The sequence below is a fragment of the Oryctolagus cuniculus genome, chromosome 1 (assembly GCF_051225735.1).
Source record: "Oryctolagus cuniculus isolate XC-2025 breed Fujian yellow rabbit chromosome 1, ASM5122573v1, whole genome shotgun sequence".
Taxonomy (NCBI): Eukaryota; Metazoa; Chordata; class Mammalia; order Lagomorpha; family Leporidae; genus Oryctolagus; species Oryctolagus cuniculus.
This window is the reverse complement of record NC_142867.1, coordinates 142,607,866-142,624,864: the sequence shown is the minus strand read 5'-3', so window position 1 is coordinate 142,624,864 and position 16,999 is coordinate 142,607,866. Positions and strand designations below refer to the sequence as shown.

The window sequence follows — 16,999 nt, the reverse complement described above, 5'->3', positions numbered from 1 at the left end:
CATTATAATATAAAGTTACCAGTGTGCTTGCCCCGGAACGACAGCCAGAGCTCTGAAATCGCGCCCCGCGCTCTTTGTTCTGGCTACACATTCCTGCCCACCAGCCGCGGCGCTCACTCACGACAAAAGGGTCACGTTCTACTGGTGAAGTGTTCATTCCACAGGTTACAGAGGCCTTTTGTCTCCTCTCTGGAAGGCTGGCTTTGTGGTTGGCCTCAATTTTCCTTTTTGGCCACATCGAATGGAAGCCATAAAAAAAAAAAAAAGTGGAAATAGCTTCAGCATCAATAAAAGTATAAAAGCAAGCTTGAGCCCCGCAGGAGCAAAAGAAATTGGATCCCAACCTCTTTGGAGAACACCTCGATCCCGTACCCTTTGGCCTTGCAGAGATTTGAAATTGATTGTTCCCATTAGTGTAATAGATTATTTCCTTTCATGACATGCTTTCCCGGTGATAGAAGTATTACACATCACTTTGCAATGTAAAAAGGTTGGTAAATAAGGAATCAAAAAATGACCCAGAGATAATTTGGGGGGGGGGGGATACTGTTATTTCATATAATTGGTATTTCTGTGAATTGGATAGATCATGCCATGTAAACCTGGACTATAATACACTGGACATTCTTTTTTATCATTGTTAATGAATATTATAGTTTTTATGGGTACCATCTACTATTTCAATGTATGTACGCAGCGTCAACTGTTCAGATCAGGCAGTCGATCATGTCCATTTCCGTAGCTCCTCTCCTCCAGTTCCGTATGCAGCGTGGATAAACGATGATGGTGAACTCCAGCCACCTCGCTGTGCTGTGCAGCACTAGGGCTTGTTGCTTCTGGCTGACTGTTTTGGTACCCATTATGGAACCTTCCTCTGTCCATCCTCACCCCCATCCCAACATCATTACATCATTTATTTTTATTTTTATTTTTATTTATTTGACTGGTAGGGTTATAGACAGTGAGAGAGAGAGAAACAGAGAGAAAGGTCTTCCTTCCATATTGGTTCACTCCCCAAAGAGCGGCTACTGCTGGCGCTGCGCCGATCCAAAGCCAGAAGTCAGGTGTTTCTTTCTGGTCTCCCATGCGGGTGCAGGGGCCCAAGCACTTGGGCCCTCCTCCACCACCCTCCCGGGCCACAGCAGAGAGCTGGCTGGAAGAGGAGCAACCGGGACGAGAACCCTGCACCCATATGGGATGCCGGCGCCACAGGCATAGGATTAACCAAGTGAGCCATGGTGCCGGCCCCCCAACATCATTTTTTGATATACATTCTGCCAGTCATTCTTCTGGACATGTAAGTACATATTTTTTTTTTCTTCCCTCCATTTTATTTTTAAATTTGAAAGGCTGAGTGAGAGAGAGATAGGAGTTCTCCTATCCAGTGGTTCACTCTACAAATGCCTGGTTCCTGCCAGGAGCCCAGAACTCCATCCCAGTGTCCCATGTGGGTATAGGGACCCAAGCACTTGGGCCACCATCTGCTGCTTTCCTAGGCACCTTAGCAGGGAGCTGGATTAGAAGTGGAGCAGCTGTGATAAGAACAAGTGCCCATATGGGACTCCATTATTGCAGGTGGCACTTAACTCGCTGCTCCACACGTCAGGCCTCTCCACTGGTAAAAGTAAAAATAATGTGCTCTCTGTAGCAAGTTCAAAACAGAGAACATAAAAGCCCTTGCCCCTTCAGTGTTACTCCTCATAGGTAACTCATGCCTGATAACAGCTTGGTGTGCGCCCTCCTGTGTTTCCGTGCTGTATGGACTGTAGGTGCGTGTCCTTTTTAAATCAAATGGGGATCTTATCTTCCAGACTTACATTTTTTAAGAATATATACTGAGGGGCTCGGCGTCGTGGCATAGTGGGTTAAACTGCTGCCTGCAAAGTCGGCATCCCACATGGGGGCTGGTTCGTGTCCCGGCTGCAGCACCTCTGATCCCTGCTAATGAATAGGAGAGAGCAGTGGAAGATGGCCTGAGTCCTTGGACCCCTGCACTCACTTGGGAGACCCGGATGAATCTTCTAGCTCCTGGCTTCGGATCTGCCAAACCTTGAACGCTGCAGCCATTTAGGGAGTGAACCAGCTGATGGAAGATCTTGCACTCTCTCTCTGTCTCTCTTTCTCTTTCTGTAACTGATTTTCAAAATAAATAAAGAAATCTTAAAAGAATGTATCTTGAGTGGTTTCCCATATCCCTTAATATAATTCAAGAGTGGTGATTTTTAGTGGCTGAATTACCTCCCAATGAATAATACCATAAAACAATGTACTCAGCTCTCCCATCCAGTTAAACCTTGGTATCCTCAGGGAATTGTTGCCAGGACACCCTACAGATACCAGGATCCATGAATATTCAGCTTCCTTATTTGAAAGGTATAGGGTTGTATGGAACCTGTGCTTTTTTTTTTTTTTTTTTAAGATTTATTTATTTACTTGAAAGCCAGAGTTACACAGAGAGAGAGAGAGAGGTCTTTCATCTGCTGGTTCACTCCCCAGTTGGCCACAACGGCTGGAGCTGCGCCAATCCGAAGCCAGGAGCCAGGAGCTTCCTCCGGGTCTCCCACGAGGGTGCAGGACTTGAGCCATCTTCTACTGCTTTCCCAGACCATAGCAAAGAGCTGGATCCGAAGTGGAGCAGCCGGGTCTCGAACCAGCACCCATATGGAATGCCGACATGGCAGGCGGTAGCCTCACCTGCTACACCACAGCACCAGCCCCAGAAGCTATGCTTTAAGTCATTTATAGATTACTTATAAGACCAACTTCAATGCAAATATTGTGCAAATATTTGTTACACAGGGAATAATAAGAAAAATTGCTACATATTCTGTGCAGTTTTTAAAAATTGTTTTCGATCTATAGTTTGTTGATTTCACTGATGGAGAGGGCGGCTGTGCGTTATTTCTGAGAAAGCTGCACATTCTGCTCATTTGTCAGCTCTATAAATAGGTTTTTGACTTCTTTTTATGTCTGCCCAAAGGCTCCCTCCACCCCATATGCACATGTATTCGGATCTTCTTTTTATGCAAATATGCTAGAAATAGCTTTCCTCTGCGCAGCCGTTCTACTCTACTCCTTGACTGAACTGGTGCAGAACCCTGGCTCCTCCTGTGCCCTTGATTTCCTTGCTGCCCTGCGCAGAGTCCCGAGGCCCTGGGCGCTGCTGATTCGCATTTCTGCTCTTCCGCCCTTTGCTGGCACCTCCCACTGCCCCTTCACTGCCTCTTGCTTGTGTCTGAGTGGTAGCTCATTCGTCTTGTGGGTGCCAGTCTCTCCCTCTTCCCGTCCATCACTGACATCACTACGAGTGCTGGTCTTCCCCAGACAGCTCACATCATCCATCCCCCTCACCTGAAACCTTGCCTCATGGACAGTGCATTTAGAACGAGCTCCTTGGCCTGCTCTGAGGCTCTCAGCAATACCGCCCCAAGCTCCCCTTTTCCACCTCCTTTCCCACCGCTCCAGGCACACGCGTGACTGTCCCTACCCGTCTCCACACACTGTCAGCCTCGCCCGGCGCCAGCCTCCCTTGGTGCATTCCGCGTGCTCTTCTTGGAGTGCTTTCCTTCCCCTGTGGGTAACGTGCATCACAGTCTGCTCTCGGCGTTTGTGCCTGGTGCTGCTCCCCACTCTCCCACCACTCTCAGGATCCGCAGTTATGTCTGACTCGTCCTTGTGGTAACTGCTGTGACGCTCATCTGTTGTGGGCCTTGGACACAGCAGCCGAATGCCACACCTGGTTGTTAAGCAATGAGGTCTCTAGTGCACCTGTGGGCCTGAATTTTTTATTTAATCTCAAGTTGAAATGTAAAATCTAGTAATTCAGTTGTTGTTTGGAACAACTTGGGTATGTACTTGCATCTACATTTCTCCAGCTGTAAATTTTTAGGAAATAGGAATGTATACACTAAGAATTTCTGATTAAAATTTGGTATCGGGGTCAAGATGGAACGTGAAAACTTACCAGATTTAGAAGACTTAGTCCAAAAATGAAGGTAGATTATTTCTTTAATTTTTGAAGATTTATTGTATGTTGAAATGATAATATTTTTAATGCAGTCCAGGACAGTTGTGCATTGAGTCGGCCCTCTGCATGTGAGTTAAAAATGTTTGGGAAAATACATCTATATTGAACGTTATGCACCTGTTTCCTGTCATCATTCTCTAGGCAATGCAGTCTAACAAATATTTACATAGCAATTGTTGTATTAGTAATTTACAGATGATTCAGCGTATACAGGAGGATGTGTGTAGGTTACGTGCAGATGTTACATCATTTTCTAGAACGGGCTTTAAGCGTCTCCAGGATTTGGCTATCCACAGCAGTCAAGGGCAGGATGGTTGTCCTGGAAGCAGTCCCCCACAGATGCTGAGACACAACCATATACTCAGGATATATATATATATACACACACATATATATATTTAAGATTTATTTATTTATTTGAAAGAGTTAAACAGAGAGAGAAGGAGAGGTGGAGGGAGAGAGACAGAGAGCGAGAGCGAGAGCGAGAGAGAGAGAGGTCTTCTGCCCGCTGGTTCACTCCTCAATTGGCCACAATGGCTGCAGCTGTGCCAGTCTGAAGCCAGGAGCCAGGAGCTTCCTCCGGGTCTCCCACACAGGTGCAGGGGCCCAAGGACTTGGGCCATCTCCCACTGCTTTCCCAGCCCATAGCAGAGAGCTGGATCGGAAGTGGAGCAGCCGGGACTAGAACCAGCGCCCATATGGGATGCCAACACTGCAGGTGGTAGCTTTACCTGCTATGCCACAGAGCCAACCCCATCGGTATATTTTTTTAATGATTTTATTTATTAATTTGAGAGAGAGAGCTACAGATAGTGAGAGGGAGAGACAGAGAGAAAGGTCTTCCTTCCGTTGGTTCTCTCCCCAGATGGCTGCAATGGTTGGAGCTGCGCCTATCTGAAGCCAGGAGCCAGGAGCTTCCTCCTGGTCTCCCATGCAGGTGTAGGGGCTCAAGCACCTGGGCCATCCTCTACTGCTTTCCCAGGCCATAGCAGAGAGCTGGATTGGAAGAGGAGCAGCAGGGACTAGAACCAGGGCCCATATGGGATGCTGGTGCCGCAGGCAGAGGATTAACCTACTGTTCCATGGTGCCAGCCCCAAGTATATTATTAAAATAAAGATTACCTGTGGCTTTTTACTTTAAAATTTGATTGATTGATTTGAGAGTCAGAGACAGACAAACAGAGAAGTTGAGTTTTCATTCCCTGGTTCACACCCCAAATGCCCACAGCAGCCAGGGCCTGTCTGGACCAATGCCAGGAGCTGAGAACTCAGTCAGGTTCTCCCACATGGGCAGAAGGAACCCAGTTTCTTGAGCCATCACTGCTGCTCCCAGGGTCTGCATTAGCAGGAAGCTGGAGTCAGGAGCCAGGCCTGGGGCTCAAACCCAGGCACTCTGGTGTGAGATGCAGGTGTTTTAACCACTAGGCCCAGTGCCAGCCCACTTCTTTTGAAATGTGACAACTAGAAAATTTAAAATTGCACAAACAGCCTGAATTGAACAGAGCTGCTCCCAAGCTATTGATTGAACTTAAACTCTTAGGGATGATGTGTTTAGAATCACCCGCAGACTAGATGTGATTGAAATCATGGTATTATTGTAAAACATGTGGGTAGACAGAGCTGGTTGGTCCATAAACACTCTTCAGTTTGCCAAAGTGTCATAGATGAGTATAACTCACAGGTAAGGGTCAGGTGCTGGGCTCACTCACAGGAGGCTTTCAGAGGGTGCAAACGAATTGCCACCCTGCTTCAGGGCTTGGTTTCAGCTCCCAGTGGGTCTCTGTCCTGAGGTTCTAACAAGTGGACAGCCACCTATGGGGAACCTCCCAGCCCTTCTGCACCTAGGGCTCCTCTTTGGAGGAAGGCTCATCAGCCGTCAAATAGCACAGTCATAGGCAGCAGCGCTGGCTCGGACAGGGAGACAGCTGATGGGTCGAGCATGTAATGCGTCCCGGAAACGGGCGGGAATCAACTCAAGTTCCCAGACTTGCTTCTGAATCCCAGAATCTACAACAGCAGATTATTTTCTCGTCTTGGGAAAGTGCCACTCCTTTCCAAGCAAACACCTGCACGTTGCCAAAGACTGCACAAGCAAGTGATAGAAAAACCGCCTTGTAGGGAGAATGCTGGAATCACAAAACGGAGGAAATTCAATCAGATCTGATGCAAGAGACTGTTGTCATTGTAACCACAGTGTGCTTTCAGCACAGAGCAAACCAGCTGGTGTATTAGGGAAAGAACTTGTAGGCTTCCTGTAGCACATCTTACGTAACGCTATCAACAGCATGTGAAGGCCCATTAGGATACTCTATGTCAGTGGTGTCTACAAGGATTCTGCATTTAATGGCCAATCAAGAAAACTGAGACTGCTTAGTTTCCAAATTCCAGAGAAACTGTGTTTTTCAAATTATATGCAATGATGAGATCTTTAGTTCTTTTATGTCAACAATAGCAGGGGCTGCAGTGGTGTATACTTTCTGGGCTCCTGGTAATTTCATAGTCATTTTTGTCCGGTAGTTCAGCTCACTGACTAAACAGCTTGTCAGATATTCTTTTCTTTTTAAAGATTTATTTATTTGAAAGGCAGAGTTACAGAGAAGCAGAGGCAGAGAGAGGGATAGAGAGGTCTTCCATCCACTGGTTTGCTCCACAAATGGCCGAAACGGCCAGAGCTGTGCCTCTCCGAAGCCAGGAACCAGGAGCTTCCTCCAAGTCTCCCTTGTGGGTGCAGGGCCCAAGGACTTGGGTCATCTTGTACTGCTTTCCCAGCCCAGAGCAGAGAGTTGGATTGGAAGTGGAGCAGCTGGGACATGAACCAGCGCCCATATGGGATGCCGGCACTGCAGGTGGCAGCTTTACCTGCTACACCACAGCGCATTCTTAAACGTGCACTGGGTAGTTTCTCTGGCCTCACCTGGGGCAGCATCTGCAATGTCTCTGAGTCATCACAGGTACTTACCATTTGTTGCCAATTTTTCCATTGCTGTACTGCTTGGCAGACTCAGGAGAGCCAGGGAGAGAGTGTATTAAAATCTATTTCCATTTTTAGCCTAACTCCTTTTATCTATGGCACCTATCACTTAGTGCGCATGTTGAGTTGTGAGGGCTGCCGTAACAAAAGGCCACAGACAGAGTGGCTGGAGCAACAGAGATTTGTGTCACACAGTTCTAGAGGCTGGAAGTCCAAGGGCATTGTGGAGGCAGGTCTGGTTTCTGCTGAGGCCTCTCTCCCTGGCGTGCCGCTAGCTGCCTTCTCACTGTGTCCTCCGTGTGCATGCTGCACGTCTCTGTCCTCATCATCTTGTTTTGTTTGTTCATTTATTTATTTATTTATTTTTGAAAGAGTTAGAGAAGGAGAGACTCAGAGAGATCTATCCACTGGTTTACTCCCCCAGGTGTCCATAATGGCTAGTACTGGGCCAGGCCAAAGCCAGGAGCTTCCTCCAGGTCTCCCACCTGGGTGGCAGGGGCCTAAGCACTTGGACCATCTTCTGCTCCTTTCCCAGGAACATTAGCAGGGAGCTGGATCGGAAGTGGAGCAGCCAGGACGTGAACCAGTGTCCACATGGGATGCTGGCATTGCAGGCGGTGACTTTACTCACTATGCCACAGCACCAGCCCTCTCATCTCTTCTATAAGAACACCAGTTACAATGGGTTAGGGACCACCTGTGTGGCCGCATTGTTACCTAATGAGCCCTATCTATCTCCAATACAGTCATCATGTAAGCTACTGGAGTTTAGGATTTTAACATACGAATTTTAGTGTGAACCAATTCAGTGCATGCGAAAGCCTATTTCCAATACAGTTCTGACTAGTTCCACATGTTTAGTGGATTCCTTCAAAATGGCTAACAAAAATCGCTCAGACCAACCTCACTATTGTTTATTCCTCTGTGGATGAATATGCTATGGGCATTTCTGGTCACAAGTTATAGGGGCCAACACTGTGGTGAAGCCAGTTAGGCTGCAGTCCGCAGCGCTGGCATCCCATGTGGGCACCAGTTCAAGTCCCAGCTGCTCCACTTCTTTTTATTTTTATTTATTTATTTGAAAGACAGAATTAGAGAGAAAGAGAGAGAGAGGTCTTCCATCTGCTGGTTCACTCCCCAGATGGCTGCAATAGCCGGAGTTGAGCTGATCCGAAGTCAGGAGTCAGGAGCTTCTTCCGGGTCTCCCACGCGGGTGCAGGGGCCTAAACATTTATTCCATCTTCCACTGCTTTCCCAGGCCATAGCAGAGAGCTGGATAGGAAGAGGAGGCTGCTCCACTTCTGATCCAGCTCCCTGCTAGTGCTCCTGGGGAAGCAGCAGATGGCAGCCCAGGTCCTTGGTTCCCTGCACCCATGTGGGAGACCAGAAGAAGCTTCTGGCTCCTGGCTTTGTATTGGCCCAGCCCCAGTCCTTGTGGCCCTTTGGGGAGTGAACCAGCAGGTAGAAGATCTCTGTCTCTGTCTCTCCCTTTCTATATATAACTCTGCTTTTCAAATAAATAAAAATAAATCTTTAAAAAAAATTAAAAGTCATACCTGGTGGTATTAGCAAGAAGTAGATGTCCATGCTCCCAGAGAGTACTGCTAGGTAGTACTGTGCTAAGTAGTACTGTACTAAATACTACTGGAAGGATCTGATTTGACGCTGTTCACATATATTGAACTCTTTGAGCCACAATGCATCATGATGAAATAGGAAACATAATTTCCTTGATCCACAAATGAAAGCCCTGTATGCCTCCTCCTTATTTCTCCCTTTCAAAACCTGACTTCCAGAAAGAATCTGAATCTCATTCACTGCTAGATTCCAAGTGAGTCCTAGGAATTCAGCGTGGCTCCTCTCCCTCGCTGATCCCCTCTGTCAGTGTCAGAGCTCGGCCTTCCACAGTAGAACTGTCAGGCAGCCAGAGCAGATGGATGAGGCTTACAGGAGGCAGCTTCTTCCAGGATCTGATGAGACCTCCGAGCCCAGTGCCGTCCCCCACCCTCCCATGCATGTAGCTCGTACATCTGTTCCTCATAAGGGATTGTGGTGATCCAGACATGAAAGGAGCAGGCACTGACTGCACGGTGCTGAAGAATTAATTCTGTAGGAAAAACAGGTACACACGTAATTAAACTAAGGCAGAAAGCGGCATGTGGTGACAAGCTATCTTTGAGAGTCCAGAAGAGTTTGTTCGCATTATAGAAGTAGAGGTTCAGTTACTGTTTGAAGCAGTTTTTTTTTTTTTTTAATATTTATTTTATTTGAAAGGCAGAGTCAGAGAGAGAGAGAGAGAGAGATCTTCCATCTGTTGGTTCACTCCCTAAACGGCCACAATGGCTAGACCCAGGCCAGACTGAAGGCACGAGTCCTCCCACATGGGTGCAGGGGCCCAAGCAGTTGGGCCATTCTCTGCTGCTTTTCCAGGCGCATTAGCAGAGAGCTGGGTTGGAAGTGGAACAGCCGGGAGTTGAACCAGCACCCGTATGGGATCCTGGCATTGCGGGCAGCAGCTCAACCCCCTACACCACAACGCAGACCCCTTGAAGCAGTTCTTGAAGGACAGGTAGAGTTTACATAGGTGGTAATAGGGGTGATAGCCATTAGGGGCATGAGGAGCAGCGTGACCAAAGCTTGGTGGTGGAAAACTGGCTGTATGTGTTTGAGTGGCATCAGATCAAGTCAAATCTCACTGTCTGACTGGCATATCATGATTTTGATTAAGGTACAGTGGGGGGTGGGGGAGTGGGTGAGGGCAGGTGTTATGGCATGGTGGAGTAAGCCACCGCATTTGATGGATCTCATTTCAGAGCATTGTTTGTATTCCCAGATGTTCCGCTTCCTATCCAGCTCTGTGCTAATGTGCCTGGGAATGCAGCCGATGATGGCCCAAGTACTCATACCCCTGCTACCCCTATGGGGAGACCTGGATAGAGTTCCTGGATCCTGGCTTCCACCTGCCCCAGCCTGGTCTGTCGTGGCCATTTGGGGATTGAACCTGTGGATAGAAGATCTCTGTCTCTCTGCCTTTCTCTCCTTCTCTGTGACTTTGCCTTTCAAATAAAATACATAAATAAATAATGTCCTAGTCCCAGCCAAATGACGGCAGTGTCTCCTAGCCGAGAGGTTGGGGAAAGAGACCTGCCCAGATGGCCTCACTCTTTCCCTGCCCCACACTAACCACGGCTGTTCTGCCCTGGATAACAGGATGAGTATATTTTAAATAGTGGTGAAATTCACCAGGCGAGTGTGTCTTGATCACGATTTGGAGTAGCAGTCGAATTTACCTTTGTGTTTCCCTTCTTAGGAACACGTGTGCTGTCGCTGCTTTTGCACGGGGAGCAGGCTTCACAACGGAGATTGCTTTGCAAGGCAGGGGACATGGGGACTTGAATGTGAGCTCACTAGATTCAGGAGCCACCGCACTCGCATAACAGCATTCGGTGGCTTTGCCAGGTAGACCAGCAGCCCTGCCTGAGAGGCCTCCCTGGGTGAAAGGGCAAGCTCTCCTCTCCGTGCAGGGACAAGGCAGGCTGGCGGAGTGAGAGGAACAGTTAGACTGACTTCTGCATGTTGGCTTTTCACTTGGAACTTTCATGTCCAGAAGCTGTTACCTTTTTTTTTTTTTTTTTTTTTTTTAAAATTTGCTTATTTATCTGAGAGGCAGAGTTACAGATAGGCAGAGGCAGAGAGACAGAGACAAAGACAGAGAGATCTTCCATCTACTGTTTAACTCCCCAAATGGCCACAACAACCAGGGCCGAACCAGGCCAAAGCCAGGAGCTGGGAGTTTCTTCCGGGTCTCCCACCTGGGTGTCGGGCCCAAGAACTTGGGCCATCTTCCACTGCTTTCCCAGGTGCAGGGAGCTGGACCAGAAGTGGAGCAGCCGAGACTTGAACCAGCACTCATTTTGGATGCCAATGTTACATGCAGTGGCTTTACCTTCTGTGCCACAGCGTGGGCTCCTATATGGATATTTAAAAAAAAAAAAAAGCCTTAACTATCTGGAAGACCAAAGACCTGTCTGTCCAGAGACCAGATACTGGTGCCTGTAAGGGGTAAACATGAAGCCACATGAAACAGCACTAATTAATGCTGAGGAAGTATCCACATCCCACTAATGATAGGGGAGAACACGGCGGCGTTGGCCAGCAGGGACTGAGGCCTGGGTCCTTCAAGGTCTCAGAGTGGACGCTTATTTTTAAAGTGAACATAGAGAAAGGCATGTGAAGATGGCTTTCTCAGTTAAGCTAAAGAGCATCTGAGAACCTCTTCTTTAAAAAGAATCAAAATTCTGAACTGGCCCAGATGGATACAGACATATTCATGGTATGGCACTGTAGAGAGAAATGTAATATTTGCTTGGTGGACTGAGAATAAATCTGTTCTGCCTTTTGAACCAGAAGGAAAATGAATCAGAGCCATGAGCTTTGAAAAGACTGTTTGGCTCAGTCCAGCTGATGGAAATATTTGGTAGTTAGAGTGAAGACTGGGTTCTTGCGGGAATTATAGCTCCTTGGGCCTGGAAGAGACCCTCAGGGAACCCTGGTCGTCAGAATCATCCAGCATTCTGCTAGGAGCTCTGGATCCCAGACTCACCCCATACCCACAAAGTCAGAATCTTCACAAGCGAGAGCTGGCGCTGGTTGATAACAAGCCATCATTATGTCACACCGTGGAACGTGTCCTAACAAAATAAGCTTCGTTACTAAGTCCAGTCTGAACTCTTGGGACCTCGCAGCGTCATACTCTTCCTGAGTGATCCCAGTATCTGCTGTTGTAGTTGAGTTCACTTGTTCCAGCCCGATGCCAAGCCTGATGCTCCAGCCAGGTCAGGCACAGGACATGCAGAGCTGAAAAGGCCGCCGACTCTGCCCAGGTCTGTGAGGACATCCGCAAGCCAGCCCTTGGGCAGCAAACACAAATGATACCTCTGCCCCACAGCTGGGGACCTCGGAGGAGGAGGAGTGGTCGAGGTTGCCGTGTGCAGTGGAAACAACATGCTTGGAAGCAGGAGACTCCGCTGGGGGGCTCCACTCAGCCCCAGGGTGGTCGCCTCACTCAGCAAGGGAGCCGGGGGACCATCCTCAAAGTGTCCAGATGGGTGGGCTACGTTCACAGGCGCGGGCATTACATGGGTTTCAGGCTTTTATGTATTTTGCAGCCTTAGAGAGATTTGCATCAGGAAGGCCTCTTGCAGCCCTCATACCGGGCAGTCCCATGTGGTAGGATTTCCTTGCAGTGGACTTTCGTCTGTGTCGTAGCCAGAGCTCCTTAGAAGGAAAGAGCAGTGTAAACCCAGTGTATTACAAAAATTGATCAGCATTAGAATATCAGCCTTATGGCGACAGAAGAACATCTGACTCCTCTTTGGAAGCAGACCTGTCCTCAGTCTCTCTTTTTTTTTTTTTTCTGTTATTGGGTTGAAGGCACAGGCTGGTGGACTCTTCGTCAGAAACAGATTTTCTGTCTGCATTGTGCTCTTCCTACCCCCTGCAAAGTAAAGCCCCGAGAGGCAGCAGTTCAGTGAGTTGGACACGGGGTGCCCCCGGCCCTTGCCTGTTCGACACTGCACAGCCCCTCACCCTGGCGTTAGCATCAGCAGCTCCCCCGGCAGCCCCTCCGCCATGCACACAGGGAACTGTCCCACAGCCCCTGACGCCAGGACACCCTCCTGACAAGGGAAACTGAGTACCTGTAGGGCACAGGCCGTTTCTCCTTCTCTTCTGTGCAGAGCCATTATGTGGTACTGAATAGGGGCGTATTTAATATCCGCATGGCCTGATATTTCTTGGGTGTGGCTTCTCTCATTGCACTGTTAAATATTAGTCTTCCTGTTATTGCAAGGCTTTCCGGCTGATCTGGAGTCACAGCCTAGGAGCCAGTCTTGGACTGAAGTATTTTGTATTTTTTTCATCAGCGTCACTCATAGTCCAGTTCAACCTCATCTCATCTGTGCCTTAGTTTTTACAAAAACCTGTGAATATATAATAGAGGAGCGTAGCAGAGAGCCCTGAGCTGTGATGCTCTCTAATGTCGTGAACGTCTGTTCTTTCCTGTTCTTGATGCAGAATGTGGAGCCGTCTCTCCAGGGCCTTTCAGCACCGTGTGTCTCAGGTACACTTGTGCCTCTCTTCCAGGAGACAGTCCTGAATGACAGCTCTGTGTATCTTGAGACTGAACATCTTGCATAGGAAAGACTGTGTTTTATTGCCTCAAAGAACTAGTGTGTGTTTGTGGTGGCAGTGAGTGAACGTGTGTGGAGAGATTAGTTTAGGTCTTTGCCTTTGGAAAGATACAGCCATTTGTCCTTTGAAATGGGAGCTCAGTTAGATAATAAATACCAGATCACCCAAACAAGCAAATGGCCAACCAGAAAGTGCCTTCGTGTGTCTTCTCAGTCACCTAAGGGATGTTTCCCATATCCTCCTAATTTGCTTTCAAAAGCAAAACCCCCAGCTAGAGTCCCTGGCTTCTGCCCTCGTGCTGTCCCCTGGGCTAACTCGAAGCGGGATGGCATCACAGAGCACAGCCAGGTGGCAGCTGGCCAGCACGCGTATCACGGGTCAGGGTGATGGTCAGTGATTGTCAAACTGCCCAAATGCAAATGTGCGTTTAAAGTAGGGCAGTGTTCCCGGCCCACACCTCCGCAGCGGCGCTGGTCCGTTATTTAGTGGACTCAGTAATGAGTGTGCTCGTATCACTCAGCAGAAGGCCTTGTCCTTTGAGGTCTGTCCCCTGCCTTAGGCCTTTATGAGCTCAGTATTTCCTGCCTCCGATCCTGTCTGGTTGAAACGGTTACCATCACACACTGCGAGCGGGCTGCAAACAATCTGAAGCCTGAAATGCCAGGCAACATTATTTTGAGGCTAACAAACAAGAGTGCAGGCTGGGTGGAGGCGGAGAGTCAGTTGTGTGATGTTTTCGCAGCTCGTGTTCTTGTGGAGTTTTGTTCAGCAAGGTGGAGCCTACGTTGGAGAAGGCCGTTTAGTCCATGAAATACAGCTTTGTGGTCAGCCCTGCTGTCACCAAGCTGTGTGGCTGTGGATGAGCTCCTTCCCTTCTCCGATACCTCACTGCTTCCTTGGGGAGTGAGGGGGAGCTGGCCTAGGCGAAGGGCAGAGCCCCTAGGAGCCTTATGTGCCAGGAGGCCTGTGCTCTGGGTACCTGCTCACTCCAGAGCAGAGGAAAGTTGGGGTTTATTTCCTTACTGTCTTCCTATCCATCCTTGGAATCTGTTGAATTGCTCTCAGATTTAAAAGTTGTCCTTGGTTGGGGCCAACATTGTGGTGTAACACGTTAAGCCTCCATCTGTGACGCTGGCATCCCATATGGGCGCTGGTTCAAGTCCTGGCTGCTCCACTTCCAATCCAACTCCCTGCTGATGTGCCTGGGAGAGCAGCAGAAGATGCCCCCAAGTATTTGGGCCCCAGCACTCATGTAGAAGAACTGGAGGAAGCTCCAGTCTCATGGCTTCCGCTTGGCCCAGCCCTGGCACTTGAGGCCATTTGGGAAGTGAACCACTGGATGCAAGATCACTCTGTTTCTCTCTCTGTTTCTCTCTCTCTCTTTCTCTCTCTCTCCCTTTCTCTAACTCCACCTTTCAAATAACTAAAAAATAAATCTTTAAAAATAGGGAAAAAAGCGCGCTTATCCTTGGTTTGGACTAATAGTGGAAGAGTTTTTATACGCTTTATCCCGCCTAGTGTTTCACAGATTTACCCATCAAGATATCCTGTTTATATTTCCCCTCCCAGGACAGATTGCTATTTGAGAGACTGTTGGGAGGGATCTTAAGTAACAGCCAATCTGTAAGAGCATGTAAGCTAGCTGAGGAATAGGCATTTGCTTGGAGTCTTGTTCACAGATATTAACATGTCTGACCGTAGGAGATGATAAACCTTATAGCCAGGCTCCTTAGTATTGAAATTCTAGCAGGTCAGCAATGACTGCAGTCAGTTTTACTTGGGACAGTGGTACCTCTTATTATTTTTTTATAAATACCCACATATATGGTTGTTGGTCGGTTGATTTTCTTTTTATTTATTTATTTATTTATTTATTTAAAAGTCAGAGTTAACACAGAGAAAAAAGGAGAGGCAGAGAGAGAGAGAGGTCTTCCATCCGCTGGTTCACTCCCCAAATTGGCCACAATAGCTGGAGCTGCGCTGATCCGAAGCCGGGAGCCAGGAGTTTCTTCCAGGTATCCCATGCAGGTGCAGGGGTCCAAGGACTTGGACCATCTTCTTTCCCTGGCCATAGCAGAGAGCTGGATCATAAGTGGAGCAGCCGAGACTCGAACCTGAGCCCATATTGAAGCCAGCACTGCAGGCGGCGGCTTTACCTGCTGTGCCACAGCGCTGGCCCCATGTACCTCTTATTTCTAAGACACATTTTGAGTCATAAAAGTGAAATATTCATTTACATGTTTTGCCACAGTAACCTCATGGAGAAAGTCAAGTGAGTGCCAGAGTGGAAGAGAAAGACATTGGGACCAAATGCTCTGAAGCAGTGCCTCGTTTTTTTTTTTTTTTTTTTATGCTGCTTTGTATTTAAATCATTTGAGTATTTGATGCTTATATTAAAAAGAAGAAAAAAACAGAACCAATATTGAAATGTGTATGAGAAATTACTACAGTGATTGCTGCATATCTTATAGCAAAATGTTGCAGTGTTCCTTAAATTGAGAAAGTAGAACTTATTTGGGGTTGAAATGATCAAACCCAGATGCTTTCCTGAAATTATATTTCTGGTGCGTTTATATGTCTGTGACAAAGTGTGCTACATGCTAAAAATATTTTCCTTTGTGGGCCAAGGGAAATTTCAAACCACACTGAGGGACACACATATCAGATGGTTTTTCTTAAGTGTGTTAAGGGCATCCTGGTTGTTATTAGCCCTGACTTTACAATATGACATTATTTATGCCAAAAAGCTTCACAATTCAATTCTTCTTCAATTTCAGCAACTTTATCGGCATGAAAATGCATGGAAGGGAGGCCAAAGTCAATACATCAGAATCTGGGACTAGGACTCCAGGGCAACAAGTGATAATGGGATTCGGGTGGCGATAACTCCTTCATCCCTGGGGTCTGTTTCCTGGAGCGAGGAAGTCCCCCCCCCGCCCCCCGTCAATTGGCTCCTCCTGCCTTGTTTCCACGTGCTTCATCTCTTTCTCTGTTTCTTCTCTCCCTTTTTCCTCAGCAGTGCATGCTGTCTCTGTTCAAATTCTACTCAGATTAAGATACATTTCTCTATTTTTAAAGTTTTATTTATTTATTTGAGAGGCAGAGAGACCAAGAAAAAGGGGAGTGGGTACAGAGAGAGAGAGAGAGAGAGAGAGCAAGTGAGCGCCTATCTGCTGGTTCATTCCCTAAACGTCCGCAATGGCTGCCTAGGGTTTGGAACGGGTCAGCACTGGGAAGCAGGAACCAATGCAAGACTCCCATGTGGAAGGAAGGAAGGAATTACTTGAGCAGGAAGCCGGAGCCAGGATTCGAACCCAGGCACTTTGATGTGGGACGGGAGCGTCTTTACTGAGGCTAAGCGCCCACTCCTGCGTTTGTCTTTAAGACTTGTCTTGATTGTATTTATCACAAAGTCGTTTTCTCCACAATTCCCACTGCTCTTTCTTCCTCAAATTGTATTTCTCAGTCACGGTCATTGATTTTTTAATTGAGCAACATCTGCTTGGGTTTTGCATAAATGCTTCTAGCTACTGTAAGTGGGCAAATACAAGAATATATAGATTATCTAACTCTCTGTAGAACTGTATTTTTTACCTCAGTCCTCCCTGCTCCCAGTACACTGGAGTACCTCATTTTGCATATTAGAAAATCCAGAATAAAAAAGAAGACCATCTCTTTTTTCTTTTTTTTTTTTTTAAGATTTATTTATTTGAAAGGCAGAATCAGAGAAAGAGAGGGAGAGATAGCAAACACACAGAAATCTTCCATCTTCTGGTTCACACCCCAAATGGCCCCAACAACCCAGGCTG

The 16,999-nt window shown here is 47.5% G+C and overlaps 1 protein-coding gene across 21 annotated transcripts in view; it reads left to right on the top strand.

Annotated features, from left to right (window-relative positions):
* The window catches only part of AOPEP (aminopeptidase O (putative)), a 406,706-nt gene that overhangs the window by 280,134 nt on the left and 109,573 nt on the right, over window positions 1-16,999 (top strand). The window lies entirely within an intron of this gene.